At 40.7% G+C, this 19,308-nt stretch overlaps 1 protein-coding gene across 2 annotated transcripts in view; it reads right to left on the bottom strand.

Annotated features, from left to right (window-relative positions):
* Positions 1-14,447, bottom strand: part of RBM47 (RNA binding motif protein 47) — a 79,164-nt gene extending 64,717 nt beyond the window's left edge. For both annotated transcript variants that reach the window (XM_060012667.1, XM_060012668.1), the window contains exon 1: positions 14,089-14,447. The gene's annotated coding sequence lies outside the window, so the exon portion shown is untranslated. The remainder of the gene's footprint in view (positions 1-14,088) is intronic.
* Positions 14,448-19,308: the final 4,861 nt, after the last annotated feature.

The following is a 19,308-nucleotide window of genomic DNA, read 5'->3' as shown; positions in this document are numbered from 1 at the left end:
TTGAATGAATATATAAATGCGGGAGGGGACTGAAATGCAAAAATTAGGGAGAAAGGCTACCTCAGACAGAAAAACAAAACTCCACACATTCATTCAAAAATAAATCAAAAAGGGTGAAATTTAAGATCTACAGCATATGGATCTTATACTCTACCAACAGGGCTTTTAGATTCCAAAATGTATCATTTATTTACATTTTCAGGTACATGGAAATACATACATGGAGAAGTTTTCCTACATCAGAAATGTGACTTACTGTTTAGACTTTCTTTTCCTAAAGACTCTATGAGGAAGCAGTTACTACTTCAGAATCACATCTTATTTAGTCATTCCTCCACTGTTCCCCAAGCACAGAGTCTTTATTACAGCAGACAGCATATTCTGCTTATATTACAACTGGTTGTAGACCTATCGGTCACCTTAGCTACATTACAGTGTTCTTGTTTTGCTTCTATTCATTAATTCATTCAATTCACTCATTCATCCATTGACTATATTGTGCTTTGCCCAAAAGGAGGTACACAATGAATCAGCAATATCACAGACACTTTACAGCTGGAGAACACCATTTGGCACTCCTACATTGTGAACAGCGTGAAGACCAAAAGATATGTCTTATTCCTAACTGTGCCCTCAAAGCTTAGCACATTATTTGAGAAATGGTTAATGACGTGAACCACACCTTAGAGATCATCTCGCTCAACCCCTCATTTCCTTTTGGTGACTGGATTATTTCTCAAGATGACAAAGTTACTAATTAGTGGTAGGGCTAGCACTAAAGGTCAGATTTCTTTTCTCCCAACCCAAAGTTCATGTAAAATTCACTTTATGATTGACTCCAGATCAATTCACAACTCAAGTGGCACTGTGATAGTTATTTTCCTGTAGCTCAAAAGCCCACTAGTGTCTTTACAACCACATCCCTTCAAAGCTCCAATTTATTGGCAAAACACTGCATTTTCATGGGAATGCTCTTCTTAATTGAACACTGTGAGTTTTTCCACTTAGGTGAAGTCCTTAACATCATAATAATGAAGATTAATAATAAATTATGGAACTTCCCTGGTGGTCCAGTGGTTAAGAATCCACCTTCCAATGCAGGGGACACGGGTTCCATCCCTGGCCAGGGAGCTAAGATCCCACATGACACGGGGCAACTAAGCCCATGTGCCACAACTACTGAGCTCACGCCTCAACGAGAGAAAGAAAACCCTCACGCCACAACTAGAGGGAAGCCTGCACACCGCAACTAGAGAGAAACCCGAGCAGATCGCACAACGTAAGGAAAAAGATCCTTCATGCCTCAACAAAGATCCCATGTGCCACAACTAAGACCCGACGCAGCCAAGAAAAAAGGAAAATAAATAAATAAATATTTTTAAAAATTAATGAAGATTAATAATAAATTGTGGGACTTCTCTGGTCGGCCAGTGGTTAAGAATCTGCCTTCCAAAGCAGGGGACGCGGGTTCGATCCCTGGTCGGGGTACTAAGATCCCACATGCTGTGCGGCCAAAAAAAAAAGAATCTGCTGAGAATAGGAGAATGGATAAACAAACTGTGATATAGTCATACAATGGAATATTGCTCATTAAAATCAGATACATGCAATATCATGGCTCACTAGCTTATTAGCACAGATTAGCAGAAAACGTGCTGAGTAAAAGGAGTCTTACACAGAAGAGTACATGCTGAGTAAACTCCATTTATATGAAATTCGAAAACAGGCAAAACTAACATGTGGTAGGAAAAATAACATCAGCGGTTGACTCTGGGAGATAGGGGTAGGGGCAGGGATTGACTTGGAGGGGGCACGAAGAGAACTTTCTGGAGTGATGGTAATGTCTTTATCATGACTGAGGTTTGGGTTACACCAGGGTATGCCTTTGTTAAAGCTCAGTAAATATACACCTAAGATGAGTGCATTTCATTTTATGCAAATTTTATCTAAAAAAACTATAAACAAATATTGAACTTTAGTTAATGAAGTATTTCAGGGTAAGTATCCCAAAGTTCAGCACTTTGTTTTTGAAGGCCATCAAAAAAATATAGAGAATATATGGATTGAGGAATGGATTAAGAGGTAGATAATGATAAAGCAAGTATAGCAAATGCTAATGGCAGAATTCAAGTTTTGGGTATGTGGGTGTTCATTGTAAGATCCAAATTTGCTGTATGTTTGAAATTATTATAATAAAATAATAAAATGGTGAAAAAGAGACTTAAGCATACTCTGGGGGCCTTGTTCAAAGCCTTAATGAAGAAACCAACTGTAAAAAGAAATTATTAAGACAACTAGAGCACATAATTTTTCAAATTATTTGAGTTTATTTACTTTGAAGTAAACAGTTAAAAAGAAAGAAAAAAAAAAAGCCTGAGTTTGGCATGAGTATAACAAAAAGGGAAATTGACAAAAGATGGCAGTATAGGGCTTCCCTGGTGGTGCAGTGGTTGGAGTCCGCTTGCCAATGCAGGGGACACGGGTTCGAGCCCTGGTCCTGGAAGATCCCACATGCCACAGAGCAACTAAGCCCGTGCGCCACAACTACTGAACCCACGAGCCACAACTACTGAAGGCTGTGTGCCTGGAGCCTGTGCTCTGCAAAAAGGGAAGCCACCTCAATGAGAAGCCGCGCACCACAACGAAGAGTAGCCCCTGCTCGCCGCAACTAGAGAAAGCCCGTGCACAGCAATGAAGACCCAACGCAGCCAAAAATAAACAAATTAAAATGAATAAATTAAAAAAAAAACTTTAAAAAAATAAAATTAAAGTGAATCTAAGTTCGATTTGTTACTAGAATTTTTTAAATTCTTATGACTCCTTTGAATGAATTAGAAACACCCAAGTCATAACTGCAGGTCTTAGAATTACTGGGTTAGTCATATTACATAAAGATAGCATTGTCATACATTCATTCATTCAGTGAATGTCTCTTTTGCAAACTCTATAGTAATATAATTATAACTATGAAGAAACACTGTATATAAAGAATTCCTAAAACACCTTTAGGAAAAACCCACAGCCAGGCCCAAACAATTCCAACACGTAAGGTGTGGCATTTAAAAAATACAACCAGTAAGACTCTGCACTTCCACTGTAGGGGGCGTGAGTTCAATCCCTGGTCAGGGAACTAAGATCCAGCATGCTGCGTGGCTCAGCCAAACAAAAATAAATAAATAAATATATAAAAAACCAATAACATTTTCATCTACTTGATCCTAAACAACTCGACTTAATTTTGTATTTAATGAACTGATCTGAGGTCCAAACAGACTGGTTATGTAGGTATAAGCCTTACTGAAATAACCACACAACACATGGGCTTCTGAATTTACCAAACAGATGAATTAGAAGGTGATTTAGGTCATGTAACAAAATAAGTTTTTTCTTTACAAAATGATCTACCCCAGTACTCTCTTTTGCTTCCTCAACACATTGAAAACTCGACTGGTTTGCTAGATTTCCCTTTAACCACAACTTTTTAGTAATAAATCCATTACAGAAAACATAGACTATGGGCCTGTGATCTACTCTTTGGTCTATGTCATGTCTCTTATTCAGTTTTCACTTGTTGATGAATTTCAAGTTCTAAGTTTTTGAAGAAATGTCTGCAAGGGGAATAGGTACTTAAACTGGGCTCTGGAAAAATTATGTTCTTCATTGAATTCCACAATGTCAAAAAAATAGTAGGAATAAAACAAAAGCTCCAGGTGACTGAAGGTTTAATTTGGAGTCCAAATGTGCACAGGAGATCAGATGATGGTTTCATTTATGATGAAGAGTAAAATAAAAACAGGGAAATACTCCTGGTCTTAATTTGAGCATAATCAAAACTTGAACTTGACCGTTGCAACCTAAGGCCATACATATCTCATATAACATGAAGATAAAAGTTACAGTGAAGGTTGTATGGCAAAGATGTGGAAAACAGAAATAAGGGGGCATATAAAACAAATCCAGGAGTTCTGTTGCTTATGGTTCTAATCTCAGAGGGTAGAGGGATGCATGGCCTTTACTTCATACTCTCAGATCCTGAACAGGTTATCTTGATCAGTGTGTCCAACGGAATTTTCTGTGATGAGGGAAACATTCTATATCTGCACTGTCTAATACAGTGGCTACCAAGCAAGTGCTATTAAGCATTTGAAATGTATTGGTACAAACAAGGACCTAATTTATTTATATTTAATTAATTAAACTTAAATAGTTGCATTGCATGTGGTTATTAGCTACTGTATTGGACACACAGGTCTAGATTCATAGGGTAGCCCCCAGACAGAAGAATAAGAGATTTGGGGCAGATTAGTAAGTCTTAGAAATGTTGTTATCCAGTCTGGTAGAGGGCAAGGAGCTAATCAACGCCCTTTCCATTCAAGTGGTGAGCAGAAGGCACCAATATCATTTAATGCACTATGAATATTTGAGGTCATCTTTTTCAAGATTCAATAAAGGTTCAGATGAGAGTCAAATGAAGCTCAGTAGCTCAAGTGATGTTACTTTAGTCTTTTAGTTCTTCGTTTCCAGAGGCAGAATTCCCTTCCTGACACCAATATTAAGTAACCACAAAACCACTTCCACCAATTACACACACACCTCCACCACAAGCCCCAACACACACACATATTCCTTCCTCCATCTCCTGCTTCCCCCAGCTCAATCTCCCATCCAGGCAGTCTTAAGCATTAACACAGTCTGCAGCAAAACCCCCTGATTCTGGCCTGTCAGCTCACCAGAATGAACACACACGAAGGTCAAGTTTGGGCATTTTTAGCTGTTTTGGGTATGTCTGAAGCAGGTCTGCCTGCCTGCCTTCTAGGGTGGGTCTGCCGAATTGGACAAATCGCCTGTTGTATTGTAATTATGTTGACGTTATTTCCCAGAGGATATTTGTTTGATTGGTCCTTGTTACTCTGTTCAGAAAAGAGTACAGAACTTCATTCAATGAATGAGCCTGGTCTGAATTGAGAAGTCAAGTATGAATGAGGATGTGGACAGGACTCTCCAAGTGTTGTTGAGAAATAAATGCCCTGGTTTAGTGCATGTTTTTCCCATCTCTCTGATGGGGGGCGAGGCGGAAGAGGAGAGGCGGGAGAGAGATTAATGACTGTGTGAACCAGTCACTGTTCAATGATATAGAACTTGAAAACAGTTGAATTTGTTAAGCCTGAACAGACTAGGACAGTGTTGCGTCACAGGCTCAGAACCGGTGACTAAAATCTGACCTTTATATCTTCCCTCTTCTTTCACTCCCTGTCTTTGAAACAAGAACTACAAAGACTTGAAATCAGAACCTAAAGCTGAGAGAGAAGAACAAATGCAATAGAAGTATGATGAGTCTGCATTGGGCAGAGGAATCCTCCTTACAACGTGGTCTCAAGGTAGAGGGAGGCTACATAGAGGTGAGGTCTGCAGAGGTTCTGGTGGCTGCTTATGGCCAGCAGTGGGTGACAGGAATTGGAAGGAGAAGGTTTCCTCCAGATCACGGAAGAAGATCATTCATGAAAGGTGAACTGCATACTCGCATTTTCGGGAGGAGGCAGTGGAGGAGAGCTGTGGGCACAAGTAACACCAGTCCTGGGCATTCTGAAAAGACTCAGAGGGTGCAAGCGTTCTTACTAGCAGCATACAGTTGGAAGGTCAAAAAGCTTCGTCCCATGGTCACTGCTTTCTGCTCCCGTCACCTTGGACAGTTGTTTACTCTCTTTATCTTGTGGCTCGGGCAGCAGGAGACTCTGAATTTCAGTGATCTTTAGAAATAACATTTTCATATGCTTTTTCTGATTATCCAAAAAAAAATCAGTGTTCACCATGGAAAACAGAAACATCACAAACGCACGCACGCGCGCGCGCACACACACACACACACGCACACACACACACACTGGGGTAGATGATTTCTTATTAAAGGCCACAGGGAAGAAAGAAGATAGGATATGGAAATATGGATAATTAACTATAAAATTGTAAACCCTCTCTCTCTCTCATCATGGGTGGGAATTTGGGTGTTTGATTCTTCAGTGGTGTTCCTCTACATTCTTCTACATTATTTCTTTCAAACAGAATCCCATCCATGGGATTACTGGATTGAGCATTTCTAAGGTTCTTGATATATATTGCCAAACTGTTTTCCCTACTAGGTCATACCAATATGCGTGGCCACCAGACATATATAAGGAAGTTGGCTTTCATGGCAGGAAAATGGTACCTCACTGTTGTTTTAATTTGCAGGTTATTTGCAAAACTGACTTTCTTCCTTGTGTTATCACCAGTATTTCTCTTTTGTGAATTAGACTGTTCCTTTCGACTTTTTTGTTGTTTTACTTCTCAGATTCCATGATAAGACCTTGTGAATAGAATACTGAATTAATAAAATACTGAATGACTTCTTTGTGTTGAAAATCCTTCCCCATCAAAAATTATCACTATTAACTTAATTTGTTCACATTCCACTCAAATTTCTTATTTTGGTCACCACTTTTACGTGGCCCAGAAATAGGCCATTTGTGAAATATCTGTATGCGGCAGGTTTTTTTTACCAAAGAAGTGCTTAGGGAGGGCAAAGGACAGTCAACTTCTGAAGGCAAATTATAAAAATGAAAAAGGTTGTTTGTTGTTTTTTTTACTTTTAAGAATAAGCTGCCTTAATTCTTTTTTTTTTTTTAACATCTTTATTGGAGTATAATTGCTTTACAATGGTGTGTTAGTTTCTGCTTTATTCCTTAATTTTTCTTATGGCAAAGACAAAGAAGGGTTGGACTAAACTTCATAGGCCAGAATCTTCTGATATTTAATTTTTTTCTATAGAATAACAGTACAATATCCAAATCAGTGTCACTTCCTAGAATTAAAAGCAAAACAAAACTTTTACTGCACGAACAGCAGAATGCTCCTGAGAGGCATACAACGTGACAGTACACAGATGAGATAGCAGCCAGAAGCATGGAGAAATTTCTCTAAGTCACAGATGAGTTGGAAGAAGGCCCAGGCATAAATCAATTCCTTGATTCCTGGTCAGTGTTCTTTCTATAGCACCCCAACTCCTCAGAGGCTGACATCTTCTACAAAATATTTCATTTAAAAATTCCAATGAAAACAGCTACCCTATTATGTAGCAAGTAAAGCCCTTATCATTTTATGAATGGGATTATATTCAATCATTTGTGATGTGTGCAGATGCCCTGTTTAACACCCTCATTATATGATCTTACTCTGTCTGACATATCTATTCAAACGTGCCTATGAACTACGCTATTTGTTATTAAAAAATGAAAAAGTGGGCATTTCTTACAGCTTTACAATAAGAAGCCATTTAATTAGAGGAGTAGAATAAAAGCCTTTGTTTTGTTTCTACTCAAAGTTTGCATTTGCAATTGACACAGAGATGGAGCTCACTTCAACAATGGGGAATTTAAATGGTGAGGTTTCACAATCCTTAAGGGGGAAGAAAGTCTATGTGACAATGTTCAAACCACTGAATTCACTATTAAGTAAGAGTCCAGTTCCATTCACATGTGCCAACTTCCTTCCAGGAAATCCTGTTTGAGAGGAAGGCAAACTAAGATCACCCACGATGTGCCAGATACTTTCATATACTGCATGTTATCTCAATTAATCCTAACAGTAACTGCCAGAAGGTTGGTAAATTTGCCGAAAAAGTAAAAGTGCTGTACAGAGAAAGCCACTGTACTGGGAAGGGCAGAACGCTCAGCTGCTGGCTGGCTCTGGTTTTATCACACAGGACAAGACCAATATGTAGTCAACCTCATGACGGTGTTTTTTTGTACCCAACTAGCATCCAAGGTATCTTTCTGGCTGACTCAGTTTTTTGAGACCATCCTATCTGCAGCCACACTATAGTTGTCTTGGATGCTGGAAACAACTTGATTCCACTTCAAGACATGGCTGTTTGGTGAAGGAAAACAATAACTCCGATGGAGAGAAATAAGCAGTGGCTTTGAACACTTCTCTCCAATTTTCCATCATGGAACTGTTTTTTAGAACACAACAATCTTGAGAGTTAGAGAGATCTTGAGAATCACCTGGACCAAATCACCTTTTCAAAGAGCTACCCTTTCTTCCAGCATCCCCATCAGGGGTCCCCCAGTCTCACTGATGAAGACAGGACCCTCTGCACTCAACACTTGACCACATGGCAACCAAATCTAGTTTTCCTATGGCTCCAAGAGTTAAAAAAAAAATTTTTTTTTAACTGAATACAACCCAGTACATGTCTTTGTTAAGTTCTAAAGAAAATGCCCATTTGTCAGGAAGATGTGTTGAGGTGAGTTAAGACTTGTCAACAATTTGTTTTAGGGCTCCTGCACTTGTCTCAGTTGTAATTGAGAAGATAATGGAAAGACACTATTGACTGATGAGAGGCAGGATGGCGTGGGGAAACTGAATGGGCTTCGGGGTCAAACTAATCTGAGTGTGAAGGCAGATTCCAGCATTTACTAAGTGATGTGGCTTTATTCAAGGCTCTTGAGCTCTCAGTGACTCAGTTCCCCCAATTGTAAAGGGGGTTAATGATTCCTAGCTTGCAGGATTGTTTCAAGAATTGGGGATAATATACATATAGTAGCCAGTGCAATGCCTGACATCTAGTAAGTGCACAGTCAAATGGTATGATTTGCGAAGCCATCACAGACCAAAGACGGTTTTGAAGGAGAGCTATTTTTAATGGCTGATGCAGTTCACCAAACACTGCTTGGGTGGCTATGTGGGCAGTGGGAAGAGGTGGCAACATGGAGGCCGAAAGTCTGGATGTCACCTCTCTCCCTAACAAGGTGTGACCTTAGGTTCTCTATTTCAGCTTTCTCATATACAAAATGGGTATATGTTACATCTCAGAAGTTTTTAAAAAAGATAACTATAAAAATTTGGGAAAGTATTTTTTGAAGTATACAAATACAAGATATTGTTCCTGTGGTGGTTCATCAAGTTAAAAAGAATCAAATCAGACCTTCAATGACTGCTTTCAAGCATCCCATATGAAAGGGGATTTCTACTAACTGAGAAAATAATGATACCTTTGAAGCAAAGAATCCGGGCATCTCTTGCTTTTTCTAAAAGTGACTTAAAACAATTGATTGCGACACTCAGGGTATTCTCTTGTCTTCCTCTGGGCATTGGGGGACGCTTATCTGTGGTCTCACTGAAATGATGACCTGATCACACTGATCTGCCTTACAATATTAATGCAAAATTAAAAACATAACCTCTTTTATTCCCAACTAGAAAAAAAAAATCTAAAGGGTATATGCTCCCTTTTGTTAGTCTAACTGAAGGACATTCTAAGCAAGTTTCTGATAAATTTTGAAGCAGGAATGGAACATTTGTGAATGCCTATACTTGTAGGATGGAAAATCAAGAAAGGTAGTGAGGAAAAGGAAATTTAGAAATTTTGTTCATTTCCAAGATGATCAGATGAGTCAGAGAATTCAACATATAGACCCTTCTGGGAGTTAGGATTTAAAACACTTCAAACTCCACATTGAAAGATGTGACTTTTGCCTCCCAGGAAATTTCTCAGCAATTCTGACTTGAAATTCACCCATCCTTTCTTATGGTGATTGAACATTTCTTTATGCATTGATATTGAAACCTGATCTTAAGGAGTTCCCTGGTGGTCTACTGGCTAGGATTTGGTGCTTTCACTGCCATGGCCAAGGTGTGGCACAGCCAAAATTAAAAAAAAAAAAAAAACCTCAATAGTTGCTAATTAGATTTTAGATTACACCACGCGCAACTCAAAAAATAATTCATAAGCCACAAAAATTTATTCATAAAGAAAAGTTTGCTTGTTTTCAAAACAAAACAAACTTTGAAGGGAAAGATAGAAAAAATGACCTAAGAAAAGTCAGGTCAATGGCCAGCTTTCCAGCAGGAGGCACACAGGTCTGCACTGCCGTATAAAAGCTGAGTCTTTGTTAATGAGGTAGCACAGCCTCAGCAGTCACCTGGCACAGTCTCTGCCAGGACAGGTTTGCTCTCTACTGTAACTAACCACTTGCGTGTTAGTTCAGACCAACTGTGAAGTCATGAAACTTTTCTCAGGCTCAGTTTTCTCATCTGCAAACCGTGGGAGTCGCCTCCTAGGGTGCTGGTTTCACTTAAACAAACAGCCTGTGCAGAGTACTTAGCAAATCCACTCCCAGAAAGACTTCTCTCCTTCCGCCCTTTCAGGTGATAACATTTCCAACCCACCTTTTATAAGATCATTTAATTTGAAAGGGCTGGCACACACAGGGAATAATTTGCAGCTCATAGAGTCATGTTTTTAATCCCCACCACCACCAAATTTATTAAATTGTGGTGTATTCTTACAAAGAAATACTATGCAGCAATGAAGGAATATATAAAGTAATGTTGAGTGAAAGAAGCCGGGTACAAAAGAGCACATACATATGATTCCACTTTTATGAAGTTCAAGAACAGCTAATGTATGGTGATAGAAGTTAGAATAATGGTTACCTGGAGCAGGGTGGGTGACAGAGAGGAGAGGCACAAGGGAGCCTTCTGGGACACTGAAAATGTTCTGTACCTTGAACTAAGACTGGTGGTTACACAAGTGTATGTAAAAATTCAAGCTGTACACTTAAGAGTTGTTCATTTTACTGCCTTTATGTTATACTTGAATAAATAATATTTGAAATAATATTTTCTAAAGCACTTACTTGACTTAATTTCATTACATGAAGTTTTTCTCTCATGCATTCTTCTAGGCTCTTTTTGTATAAGTGATAAATATATTCACTGGTACCTCATAATTGTAGGAATAAAATATTACTCATATATTAAAATTTCCAAATAACTGAATATATCCATTTAAGTAAGAAAACTATTACTTTCTTGGATGAAAATCTTTATAAAATGATTTGTAGTCCTATCAGCTTAAACGCTACTGCGCACATTCTTCTTCTTGGTGAACCAAGGCTATCCTTAGAAACTTATATGGTTGAGCTGAGCTGAGAGGAAATGATGGCTTCAGGGGCCATTGCTTCTAAACTGGGTGACAGTAATTTTTGCCCCTTCCCTGTTATCAGGGGCTATTTTTCATTGTTACATGCCTGCCGCTAACCTTCCTGGTTCTTACCATTTGCTTTCTTTCACTCATTTATTCATGTATCTGGTACCTGTCTTTAGAATGCCCAGTATGTGCTAAGCACTGGAGATATAGTGGTGAATAAGACACTTGCAATCCATAATGTAAGGGGGACTTATTTTTTGGCAGAAGAGGCAAGTATTGATATAAAACAAGGGTGATGACTATCTTAAAGGGGCAGGGGTATAGGACCTAATTTAGGGGGTCTGGGAAGGCCACCTTGAGGAAGGGACATTTGAGAACTGAGAGATAAGAACCTAGCCTAGAATGAGACCTCAGTAAGTACTTGTTCAATGAGTGAATGATCATTAGCCAACAAAGAAGAGTTCTGATTTATTGTGCACTGAGAAAACAGGAATTCTACTGAAAGATGTCTAAACCAAGAGCCAATGGCACAGAGTGAGGCCCGGACGGACATAATGGTGTTAATTTTTTGACTACTGTGAAGACTGTTTTTTGCCTTAACTCAAGACCTTGAGTTACTAGACCAGTGAAGGATTTTTAACCGTTGCTTGATTAACCTATACAAATTCAGTTTTTACCAAAACAAAACCAGCCCAAAGTAGCCCTGGGTCTTTATGATGATTCCTCTAGTTTGCCTGCATAGCTCTGATCCCAAGTTCCCATGAATGTGACCTTCCTGGCACGGGCACCCAAAAAGGTGGTGTCACCCACCCATACCTTCTGGTGACAGCTCTGTCCAAGCAAGCCAAAACAACCATGACTCCTTGGGCATTACCGCATGTTGCAAACCACCGCCTAATTTGGGGCCTATTATTGTCCCTGGAGATTTCACCTTTATGACATATTATAAACCAAGAACTTGCAGTCTAAAGGACAGAAGGAACAGATGACAACAATCTTTGCAGAGAGACTTTACTCAAATATACGCCTTATAAAGCCAGCCTGATATAGAAGCATTATTAACATATCACATGGAATAGCAGCAAAGTTTAAAATGCCACAGATAGCGGCCAATGTACGCAGGGTTTAATTTGATATCTGAGTTGATCAATTAACAAACTACCATGTAACTGCAAAAACTCCTAATGACAGGGCTTCCCTGGTGGCGCAGTGGTTGAGAGTCCGCCTGCCGATGCAGGGAACACTGGTTCGTGCCCCGGTCCAGGAAGATCCCACGTGCCGCGGAGCTTCTGGGCCCGTGAACCATGGCCGCTGAGCCTGCGCATCCGGAGCCTGTGCCCCGCAACGGGAGAGGCCACAACACTGAGAGGCCCCGCGTGCCCCCCCCCCCCACACAACCTCCTAATGAGAGATGTAAATGTAGCCTTTGCTGACCTTCGTTTCTTACAATTCCATACAGATCTTTGGGACTTCTAATTTTAAAAAGCCAAACAAAGGAACTGCACCGAATAGGAATTTCCCAGTGAAATAAAGGGAAGCAGGGAATGACAAGTATCTAAAGGTGATTTATTTTTAGAATTTTTTCCAGTCTTTCAGTTCCTCTGACAAAATTTCAAATGTAAAACTGTATCAATCTACTTCAGAGACAGTGGAATTAACACATGACTTCCTTCACCGGTCAGGGTCTATTTTGGATTTATGAGGTATCATTGAAGGTCAAAAGTTTGACAGACTCTTAAGCAATCTAGGTGCATCTATAGGACAGACAAGTAGAGAGCAAGTATTCTTACCCCTGTTTTGAAATTTTAGAAGAGGTAAGAACAATATTGATCTGATTGTGGCAAGTTACATAAACTTCCAGTAGTCAGGGTAGTGAAATGACTCAATGCTAAATTCAATTTTCTTATATTCATATAAAAATAATTAAATCTGCTCTCCCTCAAGTGAACTGGATGTCTTTGGCCCTCCATAGTTGTTAGATTTAGTCCCATTTGCCTAAGTACACAAAGCCACAGGGACATTTTTCCCATGAAGGAAGTTTCCTCTAATTTTTAAACAATCATTTATTCCAGCCATTTTGCAATGACTGGGAACTTGTCAGAAGACTCTCAGCTTCTTACTGCCAGAGTCACTGGGCAAAAGAATACCCAAATCACATTCTTTCATAAATCAATATGCTTGCAGTCTAATCTTAACTTTAGTTCCCTCTTCATGCTGAGGTTTCCCACCATAAGATAAACACACGAAAGATTCCATATGCTTGTTACACCGCAAAGACTATACTGCAACTTCTTTCCCCAGAAACTGGCCATTACAGAAATCTTTTGCAGCTATTCTTTTTCTAGATTTTCCTATCTCCTGTTTGGGTTTTAGCCACTAATAACACAGTTCCAGGTATCTGTGTCCAGGATATCATTATCACACTTGATCAAATGGAAACATTTGATTACGGCTCTAGTTTTATCATGTACGCTCGTATTTTCTACAAAAGAAAAAAAAATAAGCTAGAATAGAAATACTTAGTATTCTCAAGAAATACTGTCATTAGTTTCTCCAAAACTATGTATGACCAGTATATAAAGTTACTCCTAGCAACTGCGTTCTAAAAACAAAAGTTGAGGATAAGAAGCAGTCTTTCAAGCTGACCTTTAATCGGGGTAGGGGATGGGGGAGGAAAGAAAGTTTAAGAGTATTTTCGAGCAACCAGAACCACCATTTAGCGAAAGCTCTTCATGGAATGAGTCACGGGGTATAATGAAGCGCAAATCACAAGGTTACACGTCGTCTCCTAGAAACGCCGCACCTGGTTCCAAATTCTTCGCTAGAACAAATGCTAAGTTCTGATTCAGGCCCCTGGAAAACCTCAAGCACAGGCAGATTTCACCTCCTTCTCCATGACACACAACTCTCCCTAGTAAAACTGAAAACAACCTTTGACTGAAACTGAAGATTACAATTATCCGGGGACTCCAGGCCACGGAAAAATAAGAGTTTGCAAAGCAATCACTCGGCCCCCTTCATCCCCTCACCATTCCCGCCCCTTCAGCAGAAGGGAAGCCGAATCGGTACGCAATCTGAAATTCTAAACATGTATAAATTCTAAACTATGAAACAAGTACCTGCCAAACACCTGGAGCGCTCTTTCCCCGGCTGGCTCTCTCCTCCCACACGCTCTGGCAACGGAATGCCCTTCAAAACCATGGCTCAGTGCTTTTGGTAAATGTTTTACGAGACACTAAACAGCCTTGAGTCCCACCCTCAGAGCAAACACCATTGAGAGAACACAATATAATGGTCGCAGAGATATCGTGTGATGTGCAATGATGCAAATGAACAGGCGGGCTCTATTTCCACACTTCCCCTTAAGGGGAAAAGTATCCCAGACTTGCAAGGGGTGGGATGGAGGGCGGCTAGGGGAAGGGCTCGCAGAAAGAAACCTTAATACTAGAAGCATTCGAGTTTTGTGTGGTGTTCTGTTTTGGTTAAAGCGGCATTATGATAAGCTCATTGTTCTAATCCCCAAGCAAGTCTTGGCTTTCTAAATGAAAAAGTGTTAAAGGCAAGAGTTAACAGAGGGTAGAGTCCCCCCACCCCCACCCCGTGAATCTGTAGACACCGGCGCAACTACACATGTACCGTAGATTTCTATTTTTCAGAGGAAATCCGACTCCAAAAAAGCTTTTCATAAACCATCTTCCACCAAACACAAAATGTACTCCCCATTTTCCATATCCCTCAAGTAATTCACAGTTAAAAACCAACTCTGCTCCAAACCAGAAGTTTTGCATTCCATTCGAGTTAACAATTACAACTGGAGGATAACAGAAACTTGCTGGCACTGAATTATTAGCATACCCAGAATGTCAGGTGCCTCTTGGTACCACCAGGGTTAACAAGATAAAAAGAGAGGGTGTCCAGGGATCCTCGGCCTGGCTTTACAGAAACTACATATGGACATGGCTGGAGTCTGGAGCTCAAGTGGGCCGCTTGCACCTACCTGCTCTTGGAACTGAGAAATGAGAAAACAGAATTATCGAGTGACTGTCAAGCCTACTCTATGAAAAGAGACCAAGGCTGTAGAGAGGAGAAGAAAGAAGTGACTTTGGCTTTGGAATCTCACACACAGCCAGGTTAGGCAACTACGAAAACCGTTTCTCTGGGCCCTACCCCCTAACCCAGTCCCCAGGAATACTTAGAATTCTGCATTTCATACCTTTAGTATATCCAGTGGGGGAAAAAAGAAAACTGAACACAGAATTGCTGTCATGGCTTTTCTTCACACCAGCTGTGTGATCTTGAGCAAATCACTTAACCTCTCTGAGCCTGTTCCCTCATCTATAAAGTAAAAATGTCTAGAAACAGAAAAGATTTGCCAAAGAACTGACAGCACTCCCAATCTGAGAGCCTAGAAAATGGCATATACACATTTTCAAAGCATTTTAGGGTTGTTGTTCATTTTTTTCTCCCCCCTACCTCCTGTATATAAGTCTTATCTAGTTTTCTATTTCCTTGTATCACAGATGCCTCAGGTTAGGGCTATGACTGACCTGCCTTGGGTGGGTATCCTAAATGCCCGGTTATCTGCCTCTCAGGGGCGTGGTGAGGAGGCCTTCCCGGCCTCCGGCCCAGGCTGTCAGCGCCTGTGCTTTCACAACATTTCTCCTCTCGAATTCATCTTGCCCTCTAACACAGATACCTGCCTGCCTCCCTTTCCTTTTCCTTCTGTCTTCTTTTTTTTCTCATTTTCTCTTTCTTTTTTCCCCTTTCTACCCTCCTTCCTTTTCTGCCCTGCATCCTTGAGAGAGAGATGTGGACAGCAATTGATTCTCATCATCCTGTTTCTTCTGTTATTTTACATGATATATCGAACAAGCCGGTGAGGGAGGTGAGATAGATGTGTTATCATCCAGATTCTACTAAAGAGAGATCCAGAAAGATTCAACAGCTGGCCCGAGGTCATGGGGCTGAAGCTTGGCTCTCCTGACAGGCCAGGGTTGCCCTACTGCCGTTCCTGGCCCTGACCACCCGACTCCCCACCCTCAAATGTACCTCTTCTCAGTGCCCCAAAGTCCCCACCTGGTCTAATCGGGTCTCACTGCTAATTGTGGCATATTCCCCTCTCAGAGCATTCTTCTCCTCATCTCCTTTCTTCCCCTCTCTGGACTGTCAAACTCTCACCCTATTTTTAGAGTCTATCTCACTTGACCCCCATGACCCACCTCCTGGCTACTGCTGGCCCTGTGTGCCCTTCTTTAGGCAAACCCAAGAGAAGCAAATCTCCAAAGTGACAAAGCTGCATGACTGGGGAATAATTATTCACTTCATAGGAGTCTTTCCTTATTGGGTACCCATGCCACGCCGCACCAGCATGTTTATGTGTACGTCAAAAGTTTTCTAAACCGTAAGAGTATCCACCTCTGCACCCTTAGCATAGTGTCCAGTGCTTACTGTTAAGGAATATATTTGAATTCTGAAGGAAAAAAATGTGAAGACATAATATCAGAATCCAAAGTAGTGCCTCCATGGAGTAAACTCCAGGAATGGCTGGAGGCCCAAGAGTTTAGGGTTTTGATGTAGTAGGTTTGTTTTGGTCTGGTTTTGTATTCAGAGAGAATGAGAAAAGTGGATTATAAAGACAGGGTAGCAAATAAACTAACCATCAAATCACGCCATGAAACAAGAACCAATGATTAAATGCCTACAATTCACCAGGTACTTGATATACAATCTCATTTAATTTAATCAAACAGAGGAGGAGGAGATAGGTTCAAAGAGCCTGGCCGAGGGCACGCACTTTGCCAATAAGGGCAGATCTGAGAATCAAAGCAGATCCAATCCGAGTCCTTGCTCTTCACCTGAGCCACGCTCTCCTGACACAAGGACCCTGCAGCCTGCTCAGTCTAGGGACTGTCTGCTGCCCAAATCCAGGGCCACCTGTGTATGCTTTCTAGACTCTATGAGAACCCGTTCGGCCCTGTTCTTCAACTCCTTTTCCTTGAGTTCCCCAATCCCTTCCTTTCACCTTTTCTTTTTATCCCCAAGACAATCTGTCCTGCTCACTTTGAAATCTATTGACAAACTCTATTATTGGGGCCCTCATTTGACCACAAAAACCATCCAGAAAGTATGGATTTCCCTACTTCACGTACGCCTTTATGTTCATTTTTTTCCGATGGTCACAAATTTGATACTTGACTTTAAACACTGTAGGTTGTGTTAAAATTCCCTGTGTTATGTATAGCCCTTGGTGTGCTACTGTATTCAAATATTCTACCTCTTGCTGCTCAGAGACTAAATTCTGTGTCCCTGAGGAAGAACCGTGCCTTCTATACCATATCAATGTTTTACAATAGCATTTTCCCACTTCCAGCCAGGCAATTCTAAATCGAGTTTTGTGCTATTGTTTTGGGTATGCCAGCATGCGGGTGTGCCCCTAGTATTCTTAACTGCCAAGCTCTGTTAGGGCAGAAAAATCAACCTCTGGCGCGTGCTGCTCTATCACCGTGGGCCTGTTCCAGAGTGTCTGTGAGTTCTAGGGGCCCACCTCTAGCTTAGGTATATTTGAATCTAGCATATATTTGGCGTGCAAGATGATTCCAGATTCTGAAAGGAGTTTTGCGCTCTCTTGGAGACTAGTGACAGGAGAGGAAGCAGCAGCAGGAGGTGAATATTTTATTTGGAACTAGTAGGTCTCCCAGAATCTTGGAAAGGTCTTGAAACTCCCCTGAATCACTCAAGCCCCTTCAGTTTTCTGGAGAGGGCTTCAGAGAGCATTGTGAGTGAGGCCTCAGAAACTGCTGGTCCCCTAGTCCGGCCTAAACCAAACCCTAAGGAAGGTCCCAATAGTCCCTGGTGTTTTCCCAAACTGCTTCAGGAAGGAGACGGTGAAACAGATGAGGGGAACACGTGATGAATCTACACTGTCCAGCAATGTCTTTCACTGGGTCATCAGCCACTAGAGCAGCAATTCTCAAAGAGAGGTCCCTGGATCCCCTGGGAGACCCTAGGACTCTTTCAGAGGTCTGCAAAGTCAAAACTATTTTCATAATAATACTAACATTTCTGCCCTTTTTTTCACTGTGTTGACATTTGCACCAATGATGAAAAGGCAGCAGAAGGTAAAACTGCTGGTACCTCAGCACAGAATAAGACAGTGGCACAAATGTGTACTAGTAATCATAGCATTTTTTTATTGCCAGGCGCTAGAAGTTGTTTTTATTTTTTTCTTAAGTGGCAGTTTTTCTTAAGAATGTACTTGAAGCAGGAAAATATTAATTTTATTATGTCTTGAGCATATACCTTTTGAAATATTCTTTGTGATGAAATGGGAAGCAAGTACAAGCACTTTTGCTGCATAATAAATTATGATCGTAGGCTCAAGGAAAGTCATGTGTGTGACTGAGTTACAGACTGAGCTACAGCTGCTTTCATCATGGAAAGCATGGAACACTATTTTTACTTGAAGCAGATGAACTATGGCTTATCCAGATGTGGGTTTTTGGTAGACAATTTCTGGAAAAATGAGTGAAGTGTGCCTGTCACTTCAAAGAACACAACTAATAGTATTACTATTTGTTTCCAATGATAAAATTTGAGCTTTCTAGCAAAAGTTAAAATTTTGAAGAACTTGAATTCACCACCATGAGCTTGACAGCTTGCCAATAATTAAGTGCTTTTCTGATGAGATTAGTCGTGACATTATTAAATGTGATTTTTAAAAATATCATCTAATGAAATGTGTCAATATTTGGATCATCTTCACAACTCAGTAAACTAATATTTTCCAAATGACCAATTCACGATGTTATAGAATCATGCATAGTAAAAGATCCATTCAAAGTACAAGATAAACCAGTGGATTTTAATATGAGTATGAAAAGTTCATTGATATGGTTTCAGATTCTACACTGCAACTCATCTTTAAGAAACTATCTCTTGTAGAGTTTGGGTTTAATGTCAAAGAACAATGTTCTCAATTATCTGAAACGGCTATTACAATACCCCTCCCTTTCCCAACTACATATCTTTGTGAAGCTGAGTATTCTTTGTTTACTTTGATAAAAGTAACATATCTCACCAGATTGAAGGCAGAAGCAGATATAAGAATACAGCTGGGGCTTCCCTGGTGGCGCAGTGGTTGAGAGTCCGCCTGCCGATGGAGGGGACGTGGGTTTGTGCCCCGGTCCGGGAAGATCCCACGTGCCGCGGAGCGGCTGGGCCCGTGAGCCATGGCCGCTGAGCCTGCGCGTCTGGAGCCTGTGCTCCGCAGCGGGAGGGGCCACAGCAGAGAGAGGCCCGCATACCGCAAAAAAAAAAAAAAAAAAAAAGAATACAGCTGA

This window comes from Delphinus delphis, chromosome 5 (genome assembly GCF_949987515.2).
Source record: "Delphinus delphis chromosome 5, mDelDel1.2, whole genome shotgun sequence".
Taxonomy (NCBI): Eukaryota; Metazoa; Chordata; class Mammalia; order Artiodactyla; family Delphinidae; genus Delphinus; species Delphinus delphis.
The sequence above is the reverse complement of the archived record's forward strand: the minus strand, read 5'-3'. Positions and strand labels throughout refer to the sequence as shown.